The sequence below is a fragment of the Pseudorca crassidens genome, chromosome 14, assembly GCF_039906515.1.
Source record: "Pseudorca crassidens isolate mPseCra1 chromosome 14, mPseCra1.hap1, whole genome shotgun sequence".
Classification (NCBI taxonomy): domain Eukaryota; kingdom Metazoa; phylum Chordata; class Mammalia; order Artiodactyla; family Delphinidae; genus Pseudorca; species Pseudorca crassidens.
The window spans coordinates 32308519-32330344 of record NC_090309.1 but is presented as its reverse complement, the minus strand read 5'-3'; positions in this window follow the sequence as shown (position 1 = coordinate 32330344).

Here is a 21826-nt window from a genome sequence, read left to right as displayed (position 1 = left end):
GACCCAGCGCAACCAAAAATAAATAAATAAAAATTAAATTAAATTAAAAATAAATAAATAAACAAATGGGTTCAAGTTCAACGAAAGACAGCAGAAAAAAACAACAGAGCAAACCTAAAGAAAGTATAATAAAAATAGTAAGAATAAAAGCAGAAATTAATGAAATAGAAAACAAAGAAACAATAGAGAAAATCAAATCAGCCAAAAGCCGATTCGGTGGAAGAGGAAAGCTAATAAAACAATAAATATAAACAACCAAATAAAAAGAAGTAATTATAACAAAATGTGATAAGTGCTAAAAGTGATTCACTCATAAAAATGCTATGAAGAAACTCCTAAATGCAAAGGGAAGTAGAGGTCTTCACAAAGACAAGCTTTTTGAACTGTGAACTTGGGAGAGAAGTTTTCTAGGGCACAGTGTGTGTGTGTGTGTGTGTGTGTGTGTGTGTGTGTGTGTGTGTCTTCCAGGCAGAGAGACTCTTGTTCTAAACATCATTGTAACTCCTTCCTAGCCCAGTGTCTCAAATCAGGGTGCTTAAGGAATGTTTGCTAAATGAATAAACATCTTCTCTGTCTTATTCTCCAATGTGTCTTTTGTCTGTCCAGGGATTTTAAAATGTAAAATTTCCTTAGCCCCTTACCTATAACTTTCAAATTTGTCCATTCTACAGTCTTTCATGGCAAAGCAGTGTGATGCTATTTTCCTAAAGACCCTACGTTAGAGGCTCACAACATTTATTCTGTTTCACCTGGAAACACCTTGGCCTGAATAGAAATGGTAGTGCCTGTTGGAAAGAAAACTGAAATTCACGTGTAACAGTGGGTGCCGAACTACCTTAAGCATACATATGAGGGCGGGATGTGCCCATCTTCTGCCCCAGCTTTGGGGCATTGGTGTTTGCTGTGGGCATTTTAGGTGCCAAGAGAAGGTTCTATGGCTGCATCGGGGCTGCAGTCATGGTTGTGCAGGTTGTCCACTGCACAAGAGCTCCTGGCAGAGGTGGTGAGGAGGGCTGAGATACAGCCTGTATTCCACTTACCAGGCTGTGCACCCTGGGGCTTTGTCCACCCAGATGAAAGAACGCTTTTTTAATCTGGCACAAATGCATCAGTGAGTAGGGGCTACTTGCAGGCCTATGTCCTTGGCTGTCATCACTGTGCTGTTCCAGCTAGGAGAAGAGTCATGCCTGAGAGTCTCCCTGTCCCTGAAAGTCTTCCTTTCAAAAGAGCTCCCTCGGGCTTCCCTGGTGGCGCAGTGGTTGAGAGTCCGCCTGCCGATGCAGGGAACACGGGTTCGTACCCTGGTCCGGGAAGATCCCACATACCGCAGAGCGGCTGGGCCCATAAGCCATGGCCGCTGAGCCTGCGCTTCCGGATCCTGTGCTCTGCAACGGGAGAGGCCACAACAGTGAGAGGCCGGCATAACGCAAAAAAAAAAAAAAAAAAGCTCCCTCAATTCTCTTCAGCCTCAAAGTATCTTTTCAGAGGATCTTCTCAAGCCCTTTGGTGGGTGACTAACGCATCACTGGCAATCCACGGATGGAGAATTATCCTCTGCCAGGAGACCTTCTGAGTTCCGTAAAAAGGCAAAGATAAGCTCATTTCCCCCATGCTTCTTGTAGCCCTGCAGTTGCTTCTCCTGCCACAAGATGGCAACCTCCCCCAAGTACTATAAAGAGACTTCACTGAGGACTAAAGTGGGGAGACAGAGGAAGTGGGGATGCAGGGGCTGCCTGTGTAGAACGGACTTTAGTTTGATACCAGCCTTTTTTTTATTATGTGATTTGGGAAATACCTTATCATCCTGTCATGTAATTTTATTAAATGGAGTAACAGTTTCACAGCACTCACCAAGCTCATATAGAGCCTCTTCTCTTTTTCTTGTTCGTCTGGATATATTTCAATCCACAGATGTTTAAATCCAGGAGACACAGGTCAAGGCATAGGGAACACAGTTCCCTGAAAACTAGTATTTCTGGGAAATACTACAAGGCCTTATTGATAACATCATGGGGTGTTGGTTTCATAAATTCTGATTCCAGGCAACCAATAGCTATTAATCATTTTAGCATTCTTCTTTTTTAATTGGGGCATAATTTACATTATATTTAAAAGTATAATTTTTTTTAAGGAGAAGGTTTTTTTAGTCAAGTTTTCATTATGATTTTTCATTTAACTATAGTTAATTTACAATATTGTGTTAGTTTCAAGTGTACAACAAAGTGATTCAGTTATACATATATATATATATTTTGATTCTTTTCTGTTATAAGTTATTATAAGACATTGAATATAGTTCCCTGTGCTTGTTTACCTATTTTATATAAAGTAGTGTGTATATGTTACTCCTAAACTCCTAATTTATCCCCCCATCCCTGCTTAAAGACAAAATTTTTAAGTGTAATGTTCAGTGTGTTTTAATAAATATATATGCCAGTGTAACCACCACCCCAATTAGGATATAGAACGTATCCTTCATGATGGTAAGGTCTCTTGTCTGCCTTCAAAGTCAACCCCCAAGACCTGAAGAAGACTTAAGGCCCAGGGGAGTGCAAACAGTGGGTTGAGCAGGGAGTATGTGGCCTTGAGGATAGCGTGCATTATAAGAAATTAAATAGAATTCTTTTTTTTAAACATCTTTATTGGAGTATAATTGTTTTACAGTGTTGTGTTAGCTTCTGTTATATAGCAAAATGATTCAGCTATACATATACATATATCCCCATATCCCCTTCCTCTTGCGTCTCTCTCCCATCCTCCATATCCCACCTCTCTAGGTGGTCACAAAGCACCGAGATGATATCCCTGTGCTATGCGGCTGCTTCCCACTAGCTAGCTATTTTACATCTGGTAGCGTGTATATGTCCATGCTACTCTCTCACTTCATCCCAGCTTCCCCCTCCCCGTGTTCTCAGGTCCATTCTCTACGTCTGCATCTTCATTCCTGTCCTGGACCTAGGTTCTTCAGAACCTCTTTGTTTTTGTTTTTGGATTCCATATATATGTGTTAGCATACGGTATTTGTTTTTCACTTTCTGACTTACTTCGCTCTGTATGACAGTCTCGAGGTCCATCCACCACATTACAAATAACTCAATTTCATTTCTTTTTATGGCTGAGTAATATTCCATTGTGTATATGGGCCACATCTTTATCCATTCATCTGTCAATGGACACTTAGGTTGCTTCCATGTCCTGGATATTGTAAATGGAGTTGTAATGAACATTGTGGTACATGACTATTTTTGAATTATGGTTTTCTCAGGATATATGCCCAGTAGTGGGATTGCTGGGTCATATGGTAGTTCTATTTTTAGTTTTTTAGGGAACCTCCATACTGTTCTCCATAGTGGTTGTATCAATTTACATTCCCACCAACAGTGTAGGAGGGTTCCCTTTTCTCCACACCCTCTCCAGCATTTATTGTTTGTAGATTTTTTGATGATGGCCATTCTGACCGGTGTGAGGTGATAGCTCATTGTAGCTTTGATTTGCATTTCTCTAATAATTAGTGATGTCGAGCAGCTTTTGATGTGCTTCCTGGCAATCTGTATATCTTCTTTGGAGAAATGCCTATTTAGATCTTCTGCCCATTTTTGGATTGGGTTGTTTGTTTTTTGATATGGAGCTGCATAAGCTGCTTGTATATTTTGAGGATTAATCCTTTGTCAGTTGCTTCGTTTGCAAATATTTTCTACCATTCTGAGGGTTGTCTTTTTGTCTTGTTTATGGTTTCTTGTGCTGTGCAAAAGTTTTTAAATTTCATTTGGTCCCACTTGTTAATTTTTCTTTTTATTTCCACTCTCTAGGAGGTGGGTCAGAAAGGATCTTGCTGTGATTTATGTCATAGTTGACATGTCTCCTTAGTCCCAATTAATCTGGGATCATTCTTCAGTCTTACTTTGTCTTTTATGACCTTAACACTTTCGATGAGTACTGGTCAGTTGTTCTGTAAAATGCCCTCAATTTGTATTTGTCTAATGTTCCCTCATGATTAAATTCAGGTCATGTATCTTTGGAGGAGTGATGTTGTATCCTTCTCAGTGCATAAGAGCAGGAGGAACATGATGTCAATTGTCTTCTCCGGAGTGATGTCAACTTTGATCACTTGGTTTAAGGTGATATCTGTCAGGTGTCTCTACCATAAAGTTACCATTTTTCCCTTTGTAGTTAGTAAATATCTAGTAAGATAGTACATAAATATTCTGTTTCTGGCCACTCTTTTACTCTAAAATGCTTTAAATTTATAGCATTATATATATATATATATATATATATATATATATATATATACTTGTTATTAGTCCTCTTTTTGATATGTGTATTGTAAATATCATACCCTACTCTAAGACTTGCCTTTTCATGCTCTTCATGTCTTTTGATGAACAGAAGTTCTTAAGATTAATATTATTAAATTGACCATTTTCCCTGTATGATTAGAACTATTTGTATCCTACTTAAGAAATCTTTACCTATTCTAAAACATTGACTTGTCTTCTTCTAAAAACTTTATTGTTTTTTTTCTTTCATGTTTGGATCTACAGTCCATCTGCAATTGATTCTCTTTTAGGTAACACCAAGATTCATTATTTTTTCATATGCTGTAAATTGACCCATCACCATTCATGGAAAATGAATGGTGCACTTTCCCCACTGCACTGCTACCTTGGTTATAAATTAGGTGACTGTGTGGGTGAAGGTCTATTTTTGCCCTCTCTCTTCTGTTCCAGTTATCTATTTGTCTATCTTTGTGTGAGTGCCACACTGACTTAAGGACCATATTATTATTTTTTAAATTTTTAAATAAATTTATTATTTATTTTTGGCGGCGTTGGATCTTTGTTGCTGCGCGCAGGCTTTCTCTAGTTGCAGTGAGCAGGGGTGCACGGCCCTCTCATTGCAGTGGCTTCTCCTCTTGTGGAGCACAGGCTCTAGGTACACGGGCTCAGTAGTTGTGGCTCACGGGCTTAGTTGTTCCACGGCATGTGTGATCTTCCCAGACCAGGGATCGAACCCGTGTCCCCTGCATTGGCAGGTGAATTCTTAACCACTGTGCCACCAGGGAAGTCACAGGACCTTATTATTAAGTCTTGATGTCTTTATACTTCTAGATTTCATCTTCTTCAGCATAGACTTTGCTTTCTAATTAGTGTTTTTGTTTTCTTTGGATAATACCCAGGAGTGGAATTACTGGGTCATATGGTAGTTCTAGTTTTAATTTTTTGAGGACTGTCCATACTATTTTCCGTAGTGGCTGCACCAATTGACATTCCCACCAATAGTACATGAGGGATCCTTTTTCTCCACATCCTCGGCAACACTTGTTACTTGTTATTTGTTGTCCTTTTGATAATAACCATTCTGACAGGTGTGAGGTGATTTCCCACTGTGGTTTTGATATGCACTTCCCTGGTGATTAGCCACGTTGAGCATCATTTCACGTGCTCATTGGCCATCTGTATTTCTTCTTTGGAAAAATGTCTGTTCAGATCCTCTGCCTATTTTTTAATTGGATTGCTGTTGTTGTTGTTGTTGTTTTGATATTGAGTTGTATGAGTTCTTTGTATATTTTGCATATTAACCCTTATCAGATATATTGCTTGCAAACATCTTCTCCTATTTAGCATGTGGCCTTTTAATTTTGTTGATAGTTTCCTTCATTGTGCAAAAGATTTTAGTTTGATATAGTCCCATTTGTTTATTTTTGCTTTTGTTTCCCTTGCATGAGGAGACATATCCAAAAAAATATTGCTAAGACTGATGTCAAAGAGTGCACTGCCTATGTTTCCTTGTAGATGTTTTCTGGTTTTACATTAAGTCCTTAATTTATTTTTTTTAATTAATTAATTAATTTACTTTTGGCTGCATTGGGTCTTCGTTGGGTTGCATGGGCTTCTCATTGCAGTGGCTTCTCTCGTTGCAGAGCACGGGCTCTAGGCTTGAGGGCTTTAGTAGTTGTGGCTCTCGGGCTCTAGAGCACAGGCTCAGTTGTAGCACACGGGCATAGTTGCTCCCCGGCATGTGGGATCTTCCTGGACCAGGGCTCGAACCCGTGTCCCCCGCATTGGCAGGCGGATTCTTAACCACTGCACCACCTGGGAAGCCCCCTTAATTCATTTTGAATTTATTTTTGTGCATGGTGTGAGAGAGTAGTCCAGTTTGATTCTTTTGCATATAGCTGTCCAGTTTTCCCAGCACCACTTATTGAAGAAGCTGTCTTTTCCCCATTGTATATTCTTGCCTCTTTTGTCATAGATTAATTGCCCATATAAGTGTGTGTTCGTTTCTGGGCTTTCTATTCAGTTCCATGGATCTATGTGTATGTTTTTGTGCCGTTTTGATGACAGTAGCTTTGTAATACAGTATAGTCTGAAATCAGGGAAAATGACACCTCCAGCTTTGTTCTCCTTTCTCAAGATTGTTTTGACTATTTGTGGTCTTTTGTGTTTTCATACAAAGTTTAGAATTATTTTGTTCCAGATCTGTCAAAAATGTCATTGGTATTTTAACAGGGATTGCATTGAATCTGTATATTGCCTTGGGTAGTATGGACATTTTAAGAATATTAATTCTTCCAATCCAAGAACACGATATGTCTTTCCATCTATTTGTGTCATCCTCAATTTCTTTCATCAATGTCTTATAGTTTTCTGAGTACAGGTCTTTTACCTCCTTAGTTAGATTTATTCCTAGGTATTTTATTTATTTGATATGATTGTAAATGGGATTGTTTCCTTAATTTCTCTTTCAATATTTCATTGTTAATGTATAGAAACACAACAGATTTCTGTATATTAATTTTGTATCCTGTGGCTTTACCAAATTCACTGATGAGCTCTACCAGTTTTCTGGTGGTGTCTCGAGGATTTTCTATATATAGTATCATATCATCTGCAAACAGTGACAGTTTTATTTCTTCCTTTCCAATTTTGATTCCTTTTATTTATTTTTTCTTGTCTGATTGCTGTGGCTAGGACTTCCAATACTATGTTGAATAAAAGTGGTGAGAGTGGCATCTTTGTCTTGTTCCTAATCTTAAAGGAAATGCTTTCAGCTTTTCACCATTGAGTGTGAAGTTAGCTGTGTCTGATTTACTGCGTTTACTGTATATTTGCCTTTAACAATGAGCTTTTTCCTTTTGTGTGGCCTGTCTTTTCTTTTTCTCATAGAGAAGTCCCTTTAACATTTCTTGTAAAGCTGGTTTGGTGGTGCTGAAATCTTTTAGCTTTTGCCTTTATGTAAAACTTTTGATTTCTAAATCAAATCTGAATGACAGCCTTGCCAGGTATTCTTGGTTGTAGGCTTTTCTCCTTCATCACTTGAAATATATCATCCCACTCCTTTCTGGCCTATAAAGTTTCTGCTGAAAAGTCAGATCATAGCCTTATGGGCATTCTCTTGTGTATAACTTGTTGCTTTTCCCCTGTTACTTTTAATATTCTCTATTTATTTTTAACTTTTGTCATTTTAATTACAATGTATATTGGCGTGGTCCTCTTTGCGTTGATCCTGTTTGGGACTCTGTTCTTCCTGGACCTGGTTGTCTGTTTCCTTTCCCAAGTTAGGGAAGTTTTCAGCTATTATGTCCTCAAATATATTATTTGCCCCTTTCTCTGTCTCTTCTCCTTCTGAGACCTCTACAGTGTGAATGTTAGTAGGCCTAATATTGTCTCAGAGATCTCTTAAATCTCAGTGATCTCCTCATTTATTTTAATTCTTTTTTCTTTTTCCTGTTCAGCTTCAGCGATTTCCACCACTCTGTCTTCCAGCTCACTGATCAATTCCTCTGTATCATTGAATCTACTATTGATTCTTTCACATGTTTTCTCCATTTCAGTTATTGTATTCTTCATCTCTGTTTGGTTGTTCTTTATATTTTCTAACTCTTGATTAAAAGCTTATAACTTCTCACTCTGATTACCCAATCTTTTCCTGAGTTCTTTGGACGTCTGTTTGATCATAACCTTGAACCCTTTATCAGGTAGATTGCCTATCTCCACCTCACTTAGTTCTTCTTCAGGGACTTAATTTTGTTCCTTTGGAAAATATTTCTCTGTCACCTCATTTTGCCTAATTTGCTGTTTTTATTTCTATGTATTTGGTGGGTTGGTTATTTTTCCTGACCTTGAAGAAGTGCCCTTTTGTAGAAGACATCCTATGCATCCCAGGAGGGCACTCCCTTCTGGTCACCAGAACTGTTACTCTAAGAGTGTCCTCTATTTGGGCTGTGTGTGTCCTTCTCTTGTGATGAGCTGACTACTGTGGGCAGCCTGGTAGGTGTGGCTGGTCGCTGGTCTAGTTGGCTTTCAGGCCTGGCCTTGTGTGGAGGCTGCTGACCATTGGTGGGTGGGGGCTGGGTTACAAGCCTGCTGGCTGTGGGCCCTAGGGGTATAGTGCTGGCCCACAGTTGGGCATAGCCAGGTTCATGAGTGGGTGGTTGCAAGGCCAGGAGTCCCAGACCTAGTGTCAGCCTGCTGGTGGTTGGGATGGCTTCCTGACATGGCTGGCTGTGGGGTCCAAGGTGTCTTGGAGCTGGTGTCTGCCTGCTGATGGTCAGGGCTGGGTCCTGGGGCTAGTGTCAGCTCACTGGTGGGCAGAGCCTGTCCCAGGGTCCCTGGCTACAAGTCCCTATGGGTCCAGGGGGTAGTGCTGCACTGGTGTTCATGGCCAGGGCCAGGTGGTACTGTGGGCTCATGGAGTCTTAAGGCAGCAGGCTTGCTAGTGGATGGGGCTGTCTCTCCACACTGCTAGTTGCTTGGCCCTAGGTGTCCCAGTACTGTGCCAGCAGGCTAGTGAGTGAGGCCTGGACCTGGTGCTAATTAACAATGAGGATTCTAAAATGGTGCTTACTAACACCAGTGTCCACCTGGTAGAAGGAGTTCTCAAAAATGGCTGTCACCAATGTCTATGACCCCAGGGTGAGCCCCAGTTGCCTCCTGCCTCTCTGGGAGGCTCTCCAAGATCAGTAGGTAAGCCTGACCCAGGCTCGTTTTGAATTACTGCTTCTGCCCTGGGTCCCAGAGCATGTGAGATTTTGTGTGCATCCTTTAAGAAGGGACTCTATTTCCCACAGCCCTCTGTCTCTCCTGAAAGTGAGCCCCGCTGGCCTTCAAAGCCAAATGTTCTGGGGGCTCATCTTGCTGGTGCAGGACCCCCAGGCTGGGGAGCCCTATGTGGAGCTCAGACCACTCACTTCTTGGGGAGAACCTCTGCAATTGTAATTATCTTCCCATTTGTGGGTTGCCCACCCGGGGGTGTGGGGCTTGACTATACCGTGTTTCCACCCCTCCTACTCATCTTGTTGTGGTTCCTTCTTTATATCTTTAGTTGTAGAAGATCTTTTCTGGTAGATTCCAGTCTTTCTCATCAACAGGTGCTCTGTAAATAGTAATTTTGGTGTGCCCATAGGAGGAAGTGAGCTCAGGGTCTTCCTACTCTGCCATCTTGGCCACCCTGAGTCTTGTATGTTGTACTATGCCATTTTATGTAAGGAACTTAAGCATCCAGGGATTTTGGTGTCAGTGGGGGGGGGGGGGGTCTTGGTACCAATTCCCCATGGATACCAAGGGACAGCTGTATAGAAAAATGGATTATCATGCTAGCTCTCACCCTATACTATTTGCAGCTGCTGTGTTTTTGTGATAGCTGACTTACCTGCAATCACTTCAGAGCTGTCCACGTTCATCTGGGGTATTTGCAAAAACAAATGAGACCATGATGACTCCTATGATCAGAGCTAATTTTCATAATGATGGTTTGATTTTATGAGGCATATATGTGAGCTGCAGGACAGCAGCAGGAAAAGTACAAGCTAGAAGAGCAGATGCTTAAAAAAAAAAAAAAAGTTCAACAATCTTGAAAGAAAATTACCTTCCTCATCAGCTGCCAGGCTTCTGAGTGGGGTGAAACGTGGACATGGGCACTTCCCTGGAGCCAGTGATCTACAAATGCATTGTTATTTGCTTGTCAAACTTTGCTAAAGTTTATACTGTTGTAATGCAAGTGATTAACCTCTCTGAGGTCAAATCAGCTTTCTCTTTTGGTTGAGCTGCAGCATCTTATGGTAGCCAAAATAGGTTTTGGAGAAGAAGAGAAAAAAGACATTCCTCTTTTGGGTCATTGAAAAAGGAAAACAGCAAGTGCTGCATGTTTTTCTTTGATACATTTCTGGTAGAATTAGACTATCTCCTGATGGGGAATGGGGTTCATAGAGGATTCATCACCACTGCTTACGATGTCTGTCTGTTAGGCAAACATAAATTTCTGAGATCCTAATATCTAAAAATGAGATAAGTTGGGCAATACCTCTTTCCAAACACCAATTCATTGAATAAATATTATTACAGTACCAAAAGAGGACCTAATCCAAAGTTTGTACTAATGTAGGCATGTTGCTCATCTGCTGCCATGTTATGCCTTAAATTTCTTGAAGGAGCCCAGGCTGGAAGTGAAGCAAGTTGCAGTGTCACCTTCTCCATGGAGGCAGTGATCTGCTGGCTCAGGTTTGAGGAGGTGAGAAAAAGGGAAGTCCAATGCTAATCACTGAAGGTAGAACTGTCACTACCATTGGGCAGGGGTGTCGCCAAGCAGACTTGTTTTTCTGTCTGTTTTCTTATCACTGTTCTTTCCCTTACCTTCAATTTAGCAGGTTGGAAACAGAGATCTTCTTAATTTTTTACATTTTATTTTGTTTTTAAAGTGAGGTATAATTGACATATGACATTATATTATCAATACTTTCAGGCATACAGCATAATGATTCAGTATTTATATACATTGTGACATAATCACCACAATAAGTCTAGTTAACATCCATCACCACACAGTTACAGAAATTTTCTTTTCTTTTCTTTTTTTCTTGTGATGAGGACTTTTAAGATCTACTCTCTTAGCAGCTTTCCAACATGTACTGTAGTATTATTAACTACAATTGCCATGCTGTACATTACATGCCCATGATTTTATTTTATAGCCAGATATTTGTAGCTTTTGACACCCTTCACCCATTTTGACCTGCTCGACACACACACACTTCCCTCTGGCAACCACCAATCTGTTCTCTGTATCTATGAGCTTGGTTTTTGGTGCTGTTTTTTGTTTGTTTTGTTTTTCAGATTCCACCTATAAGTGAGATCATATGGTATTTATCTTTGTCTGATTTATTTCACTTAGCATAATGCCTTCGAGGTCCATCTATGTTGTAGCAAATGGCAAGATTTCATTCTTTTTTATGGCGGAGTAATATTCCATTGTGTATATGTACATCTTCTTTATCTCTTCATCCACTAATGAACACTTAGGTTGTTTCCATATCTTGGAAATTGTAAATAATGCTACAAGGAATGTGGTGGTGAATGTATCTTTTCAAATTGGGAAACACAGGTTTTCTTCATGAGAATCCCTCTTGCAAACCTTTCACAGACTTTATTTTAGCAAGCCTTATACACTGCTGTGACCTGTGATTGGGATACCTATTATATAATCTCAGAAATCAATGGATTCTATGGTCCCAGATGGGTTTGTGCCTAAAGCAGCACTAGTTCCCTGGCAGAAAGATGGAGAGAGAGAGGAGATGGAAAACTGCTGTTCTTTTTGTAACAAATCTTGTAGAACTATTTGTCTTTCAAAACTATGTGCATTGGGCTTCCCTGGTGGCGCAGTGGTTGAGAGTCCACCTGCCGATGCAGGGGACACGGGTTCATGCCCCGGTCCAGGAAGATCCCACATGCCGCGGAGCGGCTGGGCCCGTGAGCCATGGCCGCTGAGCCTGCACGTCTGGAGCCTGTGCTCCGCAACGGGAGGGACCACAACAGTGAGAGGCCCGCGTACCGCAAAACAAAAAACAAAAAACTATGTGCATTTGCAACTATGATAAAAATCAAAGCTGTATATTAAAAAAAGTTGGTAGATGGGCTGAATAAAATGGACACAACTAAAAATAGAATTAATGAACTGAATTAAGATTAATCCTAAGAATTCTCTCAAGCTCAGAGCTAAAGGACTAAAACAAAGCCAAAATAAAACAAAAACAACCAATGAAAGAAAGGTTAAGCGACATGGAGGATAAAGTCAAAAGTTCCCACAGCATCAAATAGAAATTCCAGAACAAAAGAATGGAAATAATGGAAGAGAGATATAATATAGGTGAACTTTTCTGAGTTTGGAAAATATGTCAGTCTTAGTGAACAACCTAAGAGTGCCAATCAGGACAAGCAAAACAGGTCCACTCCTAAACACATTCTTCAAGGGAAAGAGGAAATCTTAAGTTTTTCTTGTGAGAAAAACTAGATTATCAACTAAGGAAAAAGAACCAGTTGAGTATCAAATTTTTCTTTGATACCAGTGGATTCTAGGAGACAATGGAGAGATATCTTGAAGGACGGTGTCAAATTTAGTTTCCTTATGAGCCCCCAAACATGGCATTTAATATAATTAGGTGGTAGCAAATACTATTTATTTTAAAAGGGAAAGATTGGTTAATAGTTTTGTTATTGAATTTTAATTTTATTAGCTGTGATCAGAAAAATAGCTAACACTAACATAGAGTTACAACAAACTCTTCAAAAAATATGCCATTTAATTATTATAACATAGCACCTATAATGTAGGTACTATCATTATTCCCATTCTACAAATGAGAAAACTAAGGCACAGAAAAGATAACTGACTCTCTTAAGGTCATCAACTAACCAATGGTATAGCTGGGATTCAAACCCTATTTTTATTTTGGAATTTTTTGTGGTTTTCTTTGCAATAAATATTTTGTCAGTTTTTGTGAATATTCAGTAGATGATTGAAAGGAAGCTGCTTTCTCTGTAGAACATGGAGTCCAGTCCAGTTCATAACTATTCATTCTACCTCATAAATAATATTATTCCAATCACTTGTATGTTTTTTGGTGTTTGGTCTATCAAAGTCATAGCAGAGACAGTTTAAATCTTACTTCTATTTCATATTGTAAAACTTGGAAAACTAGTTTCTTCTTCTGCCTCTTAGATGCTGTTTTCTTTTCTTTGTTCCAGAATTTTTTCATGGTTTTATAACCTTTTTTATGCTTACTCATCCTTGAATTTAACCATGCTTTGCACTTGTTCCCAAACAGTATGAGCTAATGCTTCTTGGCTCCCTGCCTGTCTATTTGGATGCTGTTAGAATCTTCTTCATATCTTAAGCTGAAGGATTGATTACCTTCCGGCAGCCTGTAAGGATTGTGAAGAGAGCCATCTGGCAAGGAAGGTCACCCCTGTAAGGCTTCTTCTCAAAGTTTCTGCAAAGCCACTGTCCCAAAGGGCTGAAGGTTATCTGGTCTTTGTCCTCACCTCCTTCTCGGCCAGCAGCCAGAATGGATATCAGAGAGGAGCTTGCCACTCAGGGTAAAAATTCCGCCCCCCCCAAAGGCTCTGGGGCATTTCAGTGAGTACTGGGAAGGGAGATTCAGAAGTCTGGGTTAGACACCCCCACTCCTATCTAGAAGTGTTCTGGAAATTTGTTGTGCCATAAAATAACATCCCAAAGTTCATGGTATGAAACAATGATAATCATTTACTATTGTCATCTCTCAGGAGTCTGGGGGTTGGCTGAGTTCAGCTAAGTGGTTCTCACTCAGTGTCTCTCATCTGGCTGCTGTGAGACAGGGATGATGCTGGGGTCATCTGGCTTCTTCATTAGCTTGTCTACCACTGGGTCTGGGAAAGTTCAAACTGCTGGGGCTGAAACAGCTGGGACTCCTCCGACTCTCTTTGTCTTCATGTGGTCTGTCCACATCGTCTCCACAGCATGGTGGCTTCAGGGAAGCTGTACTTCAGGGCTCCACAGGCATATGCTCTGAGTGAGAGAACTAGACAGAAGCTATATCATCTTTTAAGACCCAGCTTCAAAAGCATTACTATTGTTATGCAATCACGGAAGCTCACCCAAGAAGTCCACTCAGGTCCAAAGAGTAGGGACAGAGATGCTATCTCTTGACTGGGGTGGGGAGAGTGGTGTTGGAACAGCATGAGAGACTGAATATATTATTACAACCAATTCTGAAAAATACAATCGGCCACGGGAAGTTTAATACAATTTTGTTCAATTAGTAAGTGATTGTATACCATCAATAGTAATACTTACTGACACATACTCCATGCAAGTATCTAACTCATAGAACTGTTGTGAGGATTAACTGATTAAAACAGCATATCTAAAGTACTTAGAATAGTGACTGGCGCATGCTAAGTGCTTATATAAATGTTAGCTATACTCTACAGTTAAGTAAATTAGACTCAATAACTATAGTGTTAACTAACCACCCTTCCCTGCCATTCAATTTTCAGTTGTCCATTCCACTATTCACTTTTTTTTTTAAACATTCTTGGTTTACTTCCTTGTTTTGGTGGAACATACCATCTGAAAGCTTCTTAAGAAAAGATTCTTGGAAGATAAAAAAATATTTTTAATCTTGCATGTCTGAAAATATCTTTATTTACCCCCACACTTGACTGATAGTTTGGCTGGGTATAAGAACCTGTATTGGAAATAATTTTCTCCCAGAATTGTAAAGACATTATTCCATTGTCTTCCAGCTTCATGTGTTGCTATGGAGAAGTGATGCCACTCTGATCCTTCCTGATCCTTTGTGTGAAACCTCATTTCTCCCTCTGAGTGCTTACGATCTACTCTATGTCCCCAGTGTTCTGAAATTTTATCATGATGTGCCTTGGTGTGGTTCTGTTTTTGTCCATTTTGTTGGGCTCAGTGAGCCCTTTCAATGTGGAAACTCATGTCCTTTAGTTCTAAAAATATATGATTGAATTATTTAATTGATTTCTTCCACTCTGTTTCCCAGATATCCTGGGCTGACTTTTGAATTTTCTTATCCTTTCTTACATCCTTCTCTTTTTTTGGTCTCTTATCTACACATTCTAGGATATTTCCTCACTTTATCTTCCTACCATTCTACTGAGTTTTTCATTTTTGCTATCATAGTTTTAATTTAAAAGAGCTCTGTTTGGTTCTCTGAGTGTTCATTTTTTAGAGAATCTATTGTATTTCCATTCTATTTTATTCTATTTTTGTTTCTCAAAGGAGATCAATGAAAGATTTTTCAAAGTTTTCAACTCTCCATATAGTCTTGTTTCTTCCAAGTTTCTTTTTTTCTGCTCTGTTTCATATCAGATCCTTCCCTTAAATTCTGATGACCTTTGAATGTTTGTTCTTACTTAGTAGTGTCAAACTTAGTAAAACAAACAAAACAGGACACTTAACTTTTCATTGTAGATAAACAATAAATAATTTTTAGTATCAATATACTCATGCAATATTTAGGATATACTGTATATAAGAATTTTATAATTTAGTAAAAAATTATTTGTTATTTATTTGAAATTCCACTTTAAGTGTCTTGTATTTTATCTAGCAGCCCTAAGACTAAGATCTAAAATGCTGCCTGGAATAAAAAAGAGTGGGGTGAATTGGGAGATTGGGATTAACTTATATACGCTAATATGTATAAAATAGATAACTAATAAGAACTTGCTGTGTTAAAAAAAATTAAATTAAAAAAAAAAGAATGAAATCTTGCCATTTGGGACAACATGGATGGACCTAGAAGATATTATGCTAAGTGAAATAAGTCAGACAGAGAAAGACAAATACTGTATGATTTCACTTATATGTGGAATCTAAAAAACAAAACAAATGAACAAACATAACAAAATGGAAACACAGTTATAGATATAGAGAACAAACAGGTGGTTACCAGAAGGAAGGGGTCTGGGGAGAAGAAAGAAATAGATGAGGGAGATTAAAAGGTACAAACTTCCAGTTGCAAAATAAATGAGTCATGGGTATGAAGGCTTGGGGAATATAGTCAATAACTAAGTAATAGCTTTGTATAGCAACATGTAACTAGATTTATCATGGTGATCATTTTGAAACGTATGGAAAAAATCAGTGTTGAGTAACAGGAACTAACATAGTGTTGTAGGTCAATTATACTTCAAAAACAAACAAACAAACATACAAACAAATTCATAAGAAAGAAGATCAGATTTGTGGTTACCAGAGGCTGGGCAGTGGGCCGGGAGGGGTAATTGGATGAAGGCAGTCAAAAGGTACTACAGGGCTTCCCTGTTGGCGCAGTGGTTGAGAGTCCCCCTGCTGATGTAGGGGGGACGCGGATTCGTGCCCCGGTCCGGGAAGATCCCACATGCCGCGGAGCGGCTGGGCCCGTGCGCCAACGGGAGAGGCCACAACAGTGAGAGGCCCGCGTACCGCAAAAAAAAAAAAAAAAAAAAAAAAAGGTACTACAAACTTCCAGTTATAAGATTAAATAAATAGTAAGGATGTAATGTACACCATGATAAATATAATTGACACTGCTGTATGTTATACAGGAAAGTTGTTAAGAGAGTAAATCCTAAGTGGTCTCATCACACGCAAAATTTTTTTTTATTTCTTTAATTTTGTATCTATATGAGATGATGGAGGCTCACTAAACTTATTGTGCTAATCATTTCATGATGTATGTGAGTCAAATCATTATGCTGTACACCTTAAACTTATACAGTGTTGTATGTCAATTATATCTTAATAAAACTGGAAGAAAAAATAAAATAAAATACAAACATTTAAAAATTAAAATAAAATGCTGCCTGGAAGCTCTGTATGCCTGGGTAAGGGGTGGGGCTTGACTATGGTGAAGTCACTAAAGGATTGCTCCGGTTTCATTGAATAACCAATGACAGTCTCTTTAGGTCTTTTCTCTTCCCAAGAGCAGAGTATTCCAGACTCCTCATCTTGGTTGCCAGGGTTGTAGGAGTCAAGTGAAGGAGGAATACTGAGCAGCTCAACATTCATTATATTAAGTTTCATATAGATCTTCAATTTCAGGGCCACGCCCCCAGCCTTGTGTGGTAGATTAAAGGTGGCTGCAAATTTTTTGCTAGTCTCCCAATTGAGGGATGAAGCCTAATGCCCCTTCCTTGAGTCTGGGCTGGCCTTAGTGACTTCCATGAGCTATAGAATGCAACAGAAATAACGTCCAGGGGCTGCCAAACCTAGATAATAAGAAGCCTAGTAACTTTTGCTTGGATCTCTTGGAATATCCTTTTTGCATGCCCTGAGCCTCCACAGGAAATCTGACTACCCTGAAACTGCCATGTGGAGAGGGCATGTGTAGGTGCTCCTGTGGACAGTGCCTGCTGAGATCAGCCTTCCAGCACACCTTATCATGGTGGCAGACATGTGAGTGAATCCTCCAGACTGGCCCATCTGCCAGCTGAATACCATCAAGTGACTTGTTTAAAAAAGTTTTGTCTGGTGTATATTTTTAACATACATACATATATATACACACACACACACATATATATATGTGTATATATATACATATATATGTGTATATATATATGTGTGTGTGTATATATATATATATATATGTATATATATATTAGTTCCTGGTATACAACATAGTGATTTGATATTTCTATACATTTCAAAATAATCACCATAAGTCTAGTTGTCCTCTGTCACCATACATATTACACGTTATTACATATTATTACATATTATTGACTATATTCCACACACTGCACATTTCATACCTGTGACTTATCTATCTTATAACTGGAAGTTCTACCTTTTAATCTCCTTCACCTATTTCTTTCCTTCTCTCCCCTCCCCTCCCTCCCCTCAGGCAACCACCTGTTTGTTCTCTGTATCTATGGCTCTGTTTCTGTTTGGTTATGTTTTTTCATTTGTTTTGTCATTTAGATTCTACATGTGAGTGAAATCATACAGTATTTGTCTTTCTCTGTCTGACTTATTTTACTTGGCAGAATATACTCTAGGTCCATCCATGTTGTCCCAAATGGCAAAATTTCATTCTTTACTATGGCTGAGTGATATATATATATATATATCTTATTTGTCCGTTCATCTATTGATGGGCACTTGGGTTGCTTCCAAATCTTGGCTATTGTAAATAACACTTCAATAAACATAGGGGTGCATATATCTTTTCTAATTAGTGCTTTCGTTTTCTTTGGATAAATAGCCAGAAGTGGAATTGCTGGATTGTATGGTAGTTCTATTTTTAATTTTTTGAGGAATCTCCATACTGCTCTCCATAGTGGCTGCACCGATTTACATTCCCTCCCACGGTGCACGAGGGGTCCCTTTTCTCCACACCTTCACCAACAACTTATCGGTTGTCTTTCTGATAATAGATATCCTGACCTGTGTGAGACTAAGTGATTTCTGTTGATGTCACGTGGAACAGAAGAAATGCCCAGCCAAGCCCTGTCCAAATTCAGACCTAAAAAATCAGGAGATATAATAAAATGGTCATTGTTTTTATTCACCAAGTTCTGGGCTAGTTTGTTAGTCAGCCTTAGATAACCAGAACATCTCGACTACACTTGGTATGCCCCATTCCAGAGATCCTCTGCTTTATCGCCTTCAGAGACTATGTTTCTGATTTGCTGCCCAAGTGGGAGAGGGCAGTGGCAGCTGCGTACTATTGGGAAGGAGATGGAGGAGATTGGCTGCTTCCAGTACAGACCTACAAAAAATCCTCCTGTTTTTAGTTTTAGTTATATACCCACTCTTAGAAGCACTTGGTGCAGCACGCAATACCTGCGTTACCCTGGGAAATTCTACAATATCATGTTGCTTCTTGGCTTTCCCTACTCCTGGCTTAGGAGTCAGTTTTCTCATGTCTGCTATGTCAATTATCACCTATCTGCTTTCGGGTTTCCAAAATTTTGTTATTTTTCCTCACTTGTTCTTGTGAGGTTTTCTTGGGGGGAGGGGGTTAGTTTCTTGTTGTTGTTTGTTTGTTTGTTGGCTGTGTCAGGTATTAGTTGCAGCATGCGGGATTTTCGTTGAGGCATACGGGATCTGTAGCATGTAGGATCTTCAATTGTGGCATGCAGGCTCTTTTAGTTGTGGCATGCAGGCTCTTAGCTGAGGCATGCGGGATCTAGTTCCCTGACCAGGGATCGAACCCTGGCCCCCTACATTGGGAGCGTGGAGTCTTAACCGCTGGACCACCCAGGAAGTCCCTCTTGAGAGTTTTTTTTAATCTACTATTTAAAAAATTTTTTTTACTGAAGTATAGTTGATTTACAATGTTATGTTAATTTCTGATGTAAAGCAAAGTGATTCAGTTACACATACATATATTCTTTTTTATATTTTTTTCATTATGGTTTATCACAGGGTATTGAATATAGTTCCTTGTGCTAGACAGTAGGACCTTGTTGTTTATCCATCGTATTTATATATAATAGTTTGCATCTGCTAATCCCAGACTCCCAATCCTTCCCTCTTCCACCCCCTCCCCCTTGGCAACCACAAGTTCACAAGTCTGTTCTCTGTGTTTCTGTTTTGTAGATATATTCATTTGCATCATATTTTAGATTCCGCATATTATATGCGGATATTATATGGTATTTGATCTTTCACTTTCTGACTTACTTCGCTTTGTATGATAATCTCTAGGTCCATCATGTTGCTACAAATTTGTCCTATTTCATTCTTTTAAAACATCTACTATTACTTTAGTGAGATTTCAAGAGGGAGCAAGGCAAATGCATGTGTTCATTCTGCTATATTTAATTTAAAGTCTCCTTTGAATCTTTAATTTCAACTGTTACATTAATTTTTTATTTATTTATTTTTTTAAACTGCTCAGAGGCTGTTGATTTGTTTACTTTCTTTTTTTTAAAGATTTTCTTTTGGATGGGGTCCATTTTTGTAAAGTCTTTATTGAATTTGTTACAATATTGCTTCTGTTTTATGTTTTGGTTTTTTGGCCGAGAGTCATGTGGGATCTTAGTTCCTTGACCAGGGATCGAACCCTCACCCCCTGCCCTGGAAGGCAAAGTCTTAACCACTGGACAGCCAGGGAAGTCCCTATATTAATTTTGTAAATACTCCTAAAAAAAACTTAAAACATTAAATGAAATAAAATACTCACAGATCAGGTTGCCTAGAAGCAAAGCCTGAGACAGGGATTCTTGTGTAAGTGTCTTAGTGAGGTGGTATTCTCAGGAGAACCTGTGAGTCAAGCAGGACATCGCAGAGGAAGAAGCAAAGCACAGAAGGGTTTTCTGCTGAAATTTAGCCTCAGCCTAAGCCCATGGGAGCTCTGGAATAGGAAGGATATCATAGATTAATTCTTGGCCTTTTGTACCCTGTAAGGTTAGCATTGACTGTGGCTTCCCAACCTGGAGTGAGGGCAGTTATGGGGAGAAAAGGGGGCGCTGTGAGCTGGGTACACCCGCCTAGTAAAGGTGATCTTGGCAGGGTGCATCTGCTCCATTTCTAACCTTTTCTTTTTTATTTTATTAATTATTTAAGGATTAAGTAGTGGATCTAATCCCTCTGAGGAAATGAATTAGCCTTATTTCATTTTTTCCCACTGTTTGTCTTCTTTAGTTGACTCCACGTTAGTTCATAAACTGAAGCTCAGAAACTTAAAGGTATCAAGCAGAGAAAAGGGGCTGACCAGGTGTAGAATCCAGACCAGTCTGATCCCCAAACCCATGCTCTCAACCATATTAAACCACCTCCTTTAGTTGCATCTTAAGGAAATAATTTAATGTTACCTCTCCAGCTTTTTGTTTTTAATATAAATTTATTTATTCATTTATTTCTGGCTGTGTTGGGTCTTCGTTGCTGTGAGCAGGGTCTACTCTTCATTGCCATGCGCATGCTTCTCACTGCAGTGGCTTCTCTTGTTGCGGAGCACAGGCTCTAGGCCTGTGGGCTTCAGTAGTTGTGGCTCACGGCTCTAGAGCACAGGCTCAGTAGTTGTGGCGCACCGGCTTAGTCGCTCCGAGGCATGTGGGATCTTCCCGGGCCAGGGCTCAAACCTGTGTCCCATGCATTGGCAGGCGGATTCTTAACCACTGAGCCACCAGGGAGGCTCACCTCTCCAGCTTTAAGGTTGCTAACAGTCACTTGCATTTTGATCTGTTCGATATAAAACACACTCCCCAGGGACTTCCCTGGTGAGGCAGTGGTTAAGAATCCGCCTGCCAATGCAGGGGATCGATCCCTGGTCCGGGAAGATCCCACAGGCTGCAGAGCAACTAAGCCCCTGTGCCACAACTACTGAGCCTGCACTCTGGAGTCCGCTAGCCACAACTCCTGAAGCCCACGCTCCTAGAGCCGGTGCTCCGCAACAAGAGAAGCCACCGCACTGCGAAGCCTGCGCACCGCAATGCAGAGTAGCCCCCCGCTTGCTGCAACTAGAGAAAGCCAGTGCGCTGCAACGAAGACCCAACGCAACCAAAAATAAAAAATAAATAAAATCGATTCTTAAACACACACACACACACACACACACACACACACACACACACTCCCCAAAGCTACCTACCCTCTGTTAAATGAAATCCGAATTTGCCGATATACCCAATAGGTTCATTATGCGAGCATTCACCGAGTACCTGCCATGTGCCAGGACGGTCGGTACTGGGTGTGAGTGCAAAGACCACTTAGACCCAGTCAGTGCCTTGTTTGAGTACAACCGGGGAGGCAGATACGAACAAAGACTGTATAATAAGGGGAGAGCGCTGTTTCAATGCCGAACCCGGGAGCTACTTGACCAGCAGCGAACCCAGGTAATGGTAGCGAGAAAGATCTGGAACTGCTCCGAACTCCCATTTCCAAAGGTTTCCCCAAGGAAAGGGAACTCGGCTTTTCTCAAGGGAGAAGTGGAACTACGGGGAACTTTGGGGTATGTATAGTGCTGAGAGGGAAACGAAATGTGCCGTTCTGATTTCACTTTCCACTTTTCCGGCGTGAGAAAGTGCAGTGTCGCGGGGAGGAAGCT